Consider the following 8142-nt stretch of genomic DNA (forward strand, 5'->3'; position numbering starts at 1 on the left):
CTATGACGCATTGCAAATGTTAACATCTTAAAACAAAAACACATTTATAAAGCCACAAAAACAAGAAACAAAGCTAACCTCTAGCTGTAGCCATCCCTCTTGCAATACTAAGGGCCTTATGAACAGATTTTGGAGAAGTTTTCTTTAATTTTGATTTAGGACTAAGCTTTTCACATGGCGAGTTTGGAGAATATAATAAACTACTCGATAAGCTTTCTGACACAACTTCATGCAAGTTTTCGTTGCTAGGAGCTGCACTTAAGAGGAAACGAGATAAAGAGTAACTTCACCATTCATGTTCGAATCCATAAGAACTTAGAGATAGAGAGTATTGCATCCACTTTGATAAAAGTGGCAATCTATAAAGTGTAGGATATTGTACTAGAGAAACTAAAGAGGGAGTACTAAGCTCAGTAAGAGTAGAGCTCAAATCTGAGAAGCTTCAACAGAGTGATGCTTCTTCACATATCTCTAAGAATTGTTCATACTCTATTTCCCGAGCATTGCATATAATTACAACACAAAGGTAAAATCATTTTTCTTTTTCTTTCTTAACATTTAAGAAAGAAGCCGTAGAGGCATAAATTTCCAACATGGCTTGTTCACACTTGATCCACATGCTCATCCAGTCCAAATAATACTTAAATATGATTATATCATGGAGCGAAGTTGCATCATAGAATGTGGAACTCTCCGCCTAAAATTTAAGCACCCCTTTTGACTCGATAAGCAAAATTAACTTCTTGAAGAGAGATTAAAGCACAAAACTTAAAACATGAACAATAGTAAGGCTTGGAGCCATACTTAAACTCCACAATCATTACATGTTAATCAACCCCATCCACAACATAACAAATCCGAAGACGTTAATGCCTAGTAGCTTCAAACTAATCATCCTGAGATAATAATTTAAGATGAACTCCGCCTACAACTCTAGGCTAATAAAACTGCATCCCACATCCATAGCTGTATATTCTAAAAAAGACATCAAGGATTAGAAGGGACAACAGCAAAACAAAGATCCAAGAAAAGAGGACTCATCATTGCATACCAAAATGGTTGACTGGTAGAGACGTTGATTGCTTGCCGAGAGATGCGACACACAGCACGACCAGGTCTACAGAGTAGGCCAAAATCCGCCATAGACCGACAAACATGACAACAAAACAGAGCAATACATCACCGCAGGAGAGCTGCACAACAACGAAGACGGCCCGATCCACCACAGATCGACGGAGAGGATGACAATGCAGCATAACAACACCCAGAACAGGAGCAGCACAACAGATGAGTGTCCAAGATCCGCTACATATCGGTGAAGGGGACGACTAAACAGAGCAGCACAACCCCAATGTACAGAGCAACACGACACCAAGGCACAACCCACATCAGCGCAACAAGACAACACCGAAGATAGGAGCAGTGCAACTGATGAGCGTCGAAGATGCGCTATAGATCGGCGAAGGAGACGACTAAATAGAGCAGCACAACCCCAAAGTACAGAGCAGCTCAGCACTAAGGCACGACCCAAATCTGACATGGACCAGCGAACGACGACCAAGAGACAGCACCACACAAACCCCAGCATCGTACCCGCAAAGCAGAAAAGTAGAGCACAAGCGCAGCCTAGATCTGCCATAGATCAGCGAGCAAGACAACAAAATAGAGCACTACAAGACCTCACAGAGGCAAGCCACACACAACTCCGAAACAGGTCCAACAACCCCATAGACTGGCGAGTGGAACCACACAACCTACACGCTACCCATCCTTCAACAAACACTTGGCAGAAGCAGAGGACAGCAGAGCACAAGCGCAGCCTAGAACAGCCACAGATCGGTGAGGAGGACAACAAAGCGGAGCACCACAAGACCGCGCAGAGGCAGGCCACGCACAGCATCGAAACAAGTTCAAGAAATGCCATAGACCGGCGGCTTGAACCACGCAACCTGCACGCTACCCACCGTGCAACACAAAGACTTGCTAGGGTTTCATTATTCCTATAGGTAATGAGAGCATCCTCCACGGAGCTCAAGGAGTCTCCACTCCAAAAGGAAGAAGAAAGAAAGCGCTCCACTCATTATATGATGTCTCACCAACCCCATTTAAACCTTCCAGCTTGCAACAACTAGTCTTGACTAGACACCTAACCCATCATCTCGAGAACCACTCAAAAGACACCCAACCCATCCTCTCAAGAACCACTCAAAAACATATAGACTATTTTTATTATTTACTTTTATCTCTTAAAATACATGTGACATTTTTCACTAGCAAAAAGGGAACACATCACTATGGCCTTAGCCCTTTGGGCAGGCCAAAAGTAGGTTGACAAAGGTGTATTACTTTTTCCATATTAAATGTAAAGTCAAACACCTCCTATTTACAACATAAAAAATGAACTTCTTAATAATTCTCTCTCTCTCTCTCTCTCTCTCTCTCTCTCTCTCTCTCTCTCTCTCTCTCTCTCTCTCTCTCTCTCTCTCTCTCTCTCTCTCTGTGAGAGGCAGGGGAGCTTGGCTACCCATTGCGATTTCCACGTTGCCTTTCTCAGATCAAATCCTTTTGCATCGCCTCGCTTCCAACTCATGGCTTCCATCCCAACTATTCCTTTAGTCGATTATATGCTGCGGTTCCTAGGCCATTGCTTCACAAAAGCAGATCCACATGCAGACTCCAGAGTACAACTTTTTTTGGTGTTGCTTGTTTCTTTATTTCATGAATGCTCCTTTCATTTTGGCATATATATGTGCCAAGTGGCATAGCTTTATAGCCTACCTGGCATTCCCCACCTAAAATGGTATTACACAATCAAGATAAATGAGAATTCCCTACTGAGGGGTCCTACTCGGAGACTTAAAAGAAATTCTATTTCTTTTAAGATTCTTCCCTTTATTCTCGACGACTTTGGTCTGTCTGCCCCCGGCCACCCTCTCCTCGCGCTGCCTCATGGCCTCTGCGCTTGCGCCACAAGAGAAGCCCCCTGCCTCGTGGCCCCTGCGTCCTGTGCTACAAGAGAAGCCTCTATTCCTTCTCGCCTCTGCCCGAGCTAACTTATGGCTTTGCAACAAAAACGGCCAGACATACTGGGTGCACTACGCGACAGAGGGAGAGGGAGAGAGACATCGAGAGAGAGCTGTGAGATGTCCCAGGAAGAAGGCTTGCTCTCGCTCCTGCAGATTGCTCCCGAGAGGTGTCATCGGAGAGAGACTTGTAGAGGGAGAAGAGAGAGAGAAGAACCCCTGTAGACGCCGACTGCCATAATAGAGAGAGAGAGAGAGAGAGAGAGAGAGAGAGAGAGAGAGAGAGAGAGAGAGAGAGAGAGAGAGAGAGAGAGAGAGATAGATAGATAGATAGTTCTATTATCGTCCTGGGAGGTCAAATATGACCTATGGGACCAAATGAACATGTCACGTGGTGTGAGTGGAGTTCATAAGTGACTCTCGATGCTCAAAAATGGCTGAAATGAGCGTCGCAATAGAGAGTCCACATCGTGGTTGGGAGAGGAATGTATGTAGGGAGAGATCATGGCTGAATATATGGGGAAAAGAGGACCTAATGTGGTCAAAAGCTGAGCACTCAAGTAGTGTGTGGTACTCACTCTCTCGCACTTGACGAGGGCATAAGGTGCAAAGTCGATGACACTCCTCGCCAGTGCCCCAACGTCTTGTCTCGCAGCGTAGAGAATGGGAGCTAAGACGAATGGAGGCAATGGTGCGGATCGCACTCAATGGGATGGGCTCAAGGATGTAGGAATGGGTTCGGTTACCTTGTTCCGAGAAGAAGAGAGATTTGTAGTTTGGGGCAACGTGTGTGGTGTAATGGCTGAAGCGAGAACCTCCGGATTTCTCCCAAGCCGTGATACATTGGCGTTGTAAGAAGGCCTCATTAACTTGGGAGTCGATCGACGCATCCTTGACCAAGTGACATGCATCCCATCTTCCAAACCATTTCTTGATATCAAGCATCCACCCCGAACTTAGTATTTTGCTCTTGCATGTCTTTTGAACCATTTGACTTGCTTCATATGCGATTCTAGGAAGTCGATGCAAAGGGCTACGTTGTGTCTTACGCATGTACTCCACAACCCTTTGCATGCCCAAGACCTCAATGGGAAGCAATCCGGACTCAAGAAGTAAGAGCATGTAGGGTGTTTGTGTCTTGACTTGGAGAAAGTTGGTGAGAAAACGCTTTTGGACATTCTCAAACTCTTTCCAAGTAGACTTCCTGATGCTTCCACCCCACACCTCCACTCCATAAAGAAGCACCGGTGTCACCAATGTGTCAAAGAGGTACTTTTTGAGAGCCCAACACTTGATATCTCCTGCATTGCACATGTTCTCAAATGCATAATAGGCCCTCTTTCCGGCTTCCAAGCGACGCATTGCACAATCCTTCCATTTATGATTGGATGGAACCTCAAGGCCAAGGTACTTGAAGTGATCTACCACTTCAAGTTTCTCATTGTTATATACAATGCATGGATTTTCATCATTGAGGGTCTTTACAAGCATAACCTTGGTTTTGGATCCATTCACGATCAGCCCGCTATGTAGGCAAAAGCGTTCCAAGACACTCATAAGCTTTTGTGCATCTTCTAAGGTATGTGCCAAGAGCACTACATCATCGGCATAAAGCAAAAGCATGATCACCGCATTTCCAATCTTAACCTCTTCTATGCCTTCTTGCTGCATAAAGTCAAGAACCATGCATTCCAATTCATCAATGAGTAGCCCAAAGAGGGTTGGGGAAAGTGGGCATCCTTGTTTGACACCAATAGTGCTTGCAAAAAATTCTGAAATTCCATCTCCCATACGTAATCGACATATCACTTTTTGGTAGATGCGAAAGACTGCATGCATAAATTCTCTCGACACTTGAAGGCTTTGCATACGTCTCCAAAGATTTCCTCGCGGTACCATGTCAAAAGCTTTCTTGAAATCCACAAAGCAACAATAAAACTTTTTTCCTTTCAATCGAGACGCTTCCATAAGAACTCGAAGAGTGACAAGGTGATCAATAGTGCTATGATGCTTTCGAAAACCTGCTTGGCCAAGTGCACGTTTGCCATTCTTTTCAGCCCATTCACTTATCTTCATCTTCATGATACATCCAAATAACTTTGCCATTAAAGAACCAACCATTATAGTGCGATAGTTGTTCACATTGTTTACATCTCCTCCTTTGTGCAAAGGTGTGATCCAATTTGCACTCCAATCATGAGGCATGCCATACTGAAGTGCAAGGTTAAACATATCGCATATCCAATATCGTGTTTTCTTGCTTGTCCATTTAATCATTTCAGCCTTGACACCTTGAAGGTCACCTGCCTTACGAGTAGCAAGTTTCTCAAGCGCGCGGCATACATCTTCAATGGTAAAGAAGGGAGACATAAACGGAAGGGAGCTACAACACTCCATCTTATCAACATTGGGTTGCTCATAGAGATTCTTACAATGCATATACATATCCTCAAGAGTCAAGTCACCAAAGCTCTCAACGCGCTTGCCTTTTAGATTTTGCCAAAACTTGCCACATGCATGTGCTTTCTCTTGTGCTAAAAGAAGTTGTTTTTCGACTTCCCACCTTCTCCTCTTCTTTTGAACAAGTGCTTTGTATGTGTGTGAACATTCCAAGTAAACTTCCTTGTCTTTGATTGCATCCAATCTTAGCAAGTGTTTTCGGGCTTGACTACATTCCATGTCAAACCATTTCTTCTTGGTGCTACCCTTCTTAGACCTTTTGTAAGACATGTGTTTCACCGAAAAGCATTCCTTCGCACAAGAGAAAATTACTTCTTTGAAAACTTTCCACTTGCATTCTAATGTTGGGCTCTCTTGATGCTCTATCATGCTTAACATTTGGTCCACCATATCAGCATATATAAGTGCTCGTTTGAAGTCTAGACGTAGGTACAAATGATTCACATCATGATTGGAGGCTACATGCTCGGGCCGTTTACCACACTTGAGGTCAATACATAACATCCTATGATCCGATTCCGGATTCCATTCACCAAGTGTAAAGCTTTGTATGCATTCTAGAGTGGTTTCCGAGAACAACATATAGTCAATCACACTAGCACCGTTGTGCTTTCTACATGTAAAGTCATTGGTGCCTTGCCATAGAGATACACCATTTGCAATGAGCATTACGGTACTATTGCACATATGTAGAAGTGACTTTCCATAGTGATCCACTTCTTTTGCATCATTAGAACTTCGATTATACATGTATGAGTCATCCATTCTTCTTGAGACATGCGGCATGTCTACTTGTTGTGTGTCGTGTTGTAGCATATTTGTGCGAGCATTCATGTCTCCAAAAACAATGACTTCACCTTGATCCTTGTAATGAGAAATGTCTTCCTCTAGTTCAACAAAGGGCTGATCTCTATCCATATTCAAGCAAGCATAAAAGTTGGAGTCATAGTGAGGAATGTAGCAACCGGCCACAAACATGACTTGACCATTTGGTGGGCTGATTTTAAGCCATAAGTAGCGTTTATACTTATCTTCTTTGACAATGGAAACATCTTTCAAACCCTTTTTGGTCATACATGCTACGCCTCCTTGGCCTCTTCGTTGCTTTGCATTTTTGGCCCACATCAAAGAATGCACATCGTATTTGTCAAATCCAAGAATTCGTTGCGCATCATGCTCCCATGTTTCGACAAGAAGTATCACATCGGAGTCATTGGTAAGCTCATCAATGCCAATTCCCGCATTCCATGGATACCCGTTACAATTCCAAAAGCTTATTCGCAAGCGTGAGTTGGTCTCATAGATCATGTGTCCCTATTTGTTGGGTGGACTTGCATCCTCCTTAAGTGGCTTTTCTTCTTGAGGTGATACCTTAACCTTCTTGCTTCTTTCCTCATATGCTTTGCGACGTACATTTTGTTGCATAAGAGTGCGATCCTCATATACATTACAACCTGTTCCTTTGAGGTAGATCCAACCATTGTCAAGGATGATCTTTCTCTTTACCTCATCAGCCATGGTACATACAATAGGTCTTTCTCCCGAGCGAGGGACTCCTTGTTTTCCAACTCGATGTGCACCATAAGCCATGATTCCTGACATGCCAAAGTGTGTAGCAAAAAACTCTTCAATAGCAACTGCAAGAGATTGGGGTGTTTCCATGCTTTCCTCCTTGATTCCACGAATGACGATGTTCTTTGAGCGTTTTTGTCGTTCGTGCAATTCTTGAGTGTCCACATTCTCTACATTCTTTGCTTGGACAACGGCTTGTGTGATAGGAGATGTAGAAACCACATTATCTTTACATATATCAGCCCATGATTTGGATGCATTTCTCATCTCACATACATCATGTCGTATTGTATCTATTGTTTCCTCTTTCAATACATGATCACTCTCAACTTTGCTCAAGCGCTCTTTCAATACATTCATGTCAACAAGAGAGAGAGAGAGAGAGAGAGAGAGAGAGAGAGAGAGAGAGAGATGGCCTACTCCCCTCTTCCCTCTCAATCTCTCACCCCTCCCTTTCCCTCTTATAAACTTAATGACCCATTTTTTGATTTTTCATCGTTAGGTACCCCCTACTGGCAGGTTGCTAAGTACCCTAGTAGCCCATTAAGTTTTAGCCCTTTTCCTCTTATAAACTTAATGACCCATTTTTTTATTTTTCATCATTGACTCTACTGGCACGTTGCTAGGTACCCCAGTAGCCCTTTCCCTCTTATAAACTTAATGACCCATTTTTTTGTTTTTTCATCATTGGGTACCCGCTAGTGGCAGGTTGCTAGGTACCCCAGTAGCCCTTTCCCTCTTATAAACTTAATGACCCATTTTTTGATTTTACTGGCAAGTTGCTAGGTACCCCATTAGCCCTTTCCCTCTTATAAACTTAATGACTCATTTTTTGATTTTACTGGCAGGTTGCTAGGTATTCCAGTAGGCCTTTCCCTCTTATAAACTTAATGACCCATTTTTTGATTTTATTGGCAGGTTGCTAGGTACCCCCTAATGGTAGATTGCTATGTTATTCTATTCATTTCCAAGATGCTTCCGTATTCTCTACTTTCCTCTAGGCTCTCAAGGAACTCAAGGTACATTTACCCTTACAAAAAGGAGAAACAGGTGTTGAACCCGCACCTTCATGCGCTTAATCATCTTC

At 43.3% G+C, this 8142-nt stretch overlaps 1 pseudogene; it reads right to left on the reverse strand.

Moving 5' to 3' along the window:
• Window positions 1–820: 820 nt before the first annotated feature.
• On the reverse strand, window positions 821–1588 carry LOC147418859 (uncharacterized; annotated as a pseudogene).
• Between the last annotated feature and the right edge of the window lie 6554 nt (window positions 1589–8142).

This window comes from Adiantum capillus-veneris, chromosome 29 (assembly GCF_014529385.1).
Source record: "Adiantum capillus-veneris isolate H3 chromosome 29, ASM1452938v2, whole genome shotgun sequence".
Classification (NCBI taxonomy): Eukaryota; Viridiplantae; Streptophyta; class Polypodiopsida; order Polypodiales; family Pteridaceae; genus Adiantum; species Adiantum capillus-veneris.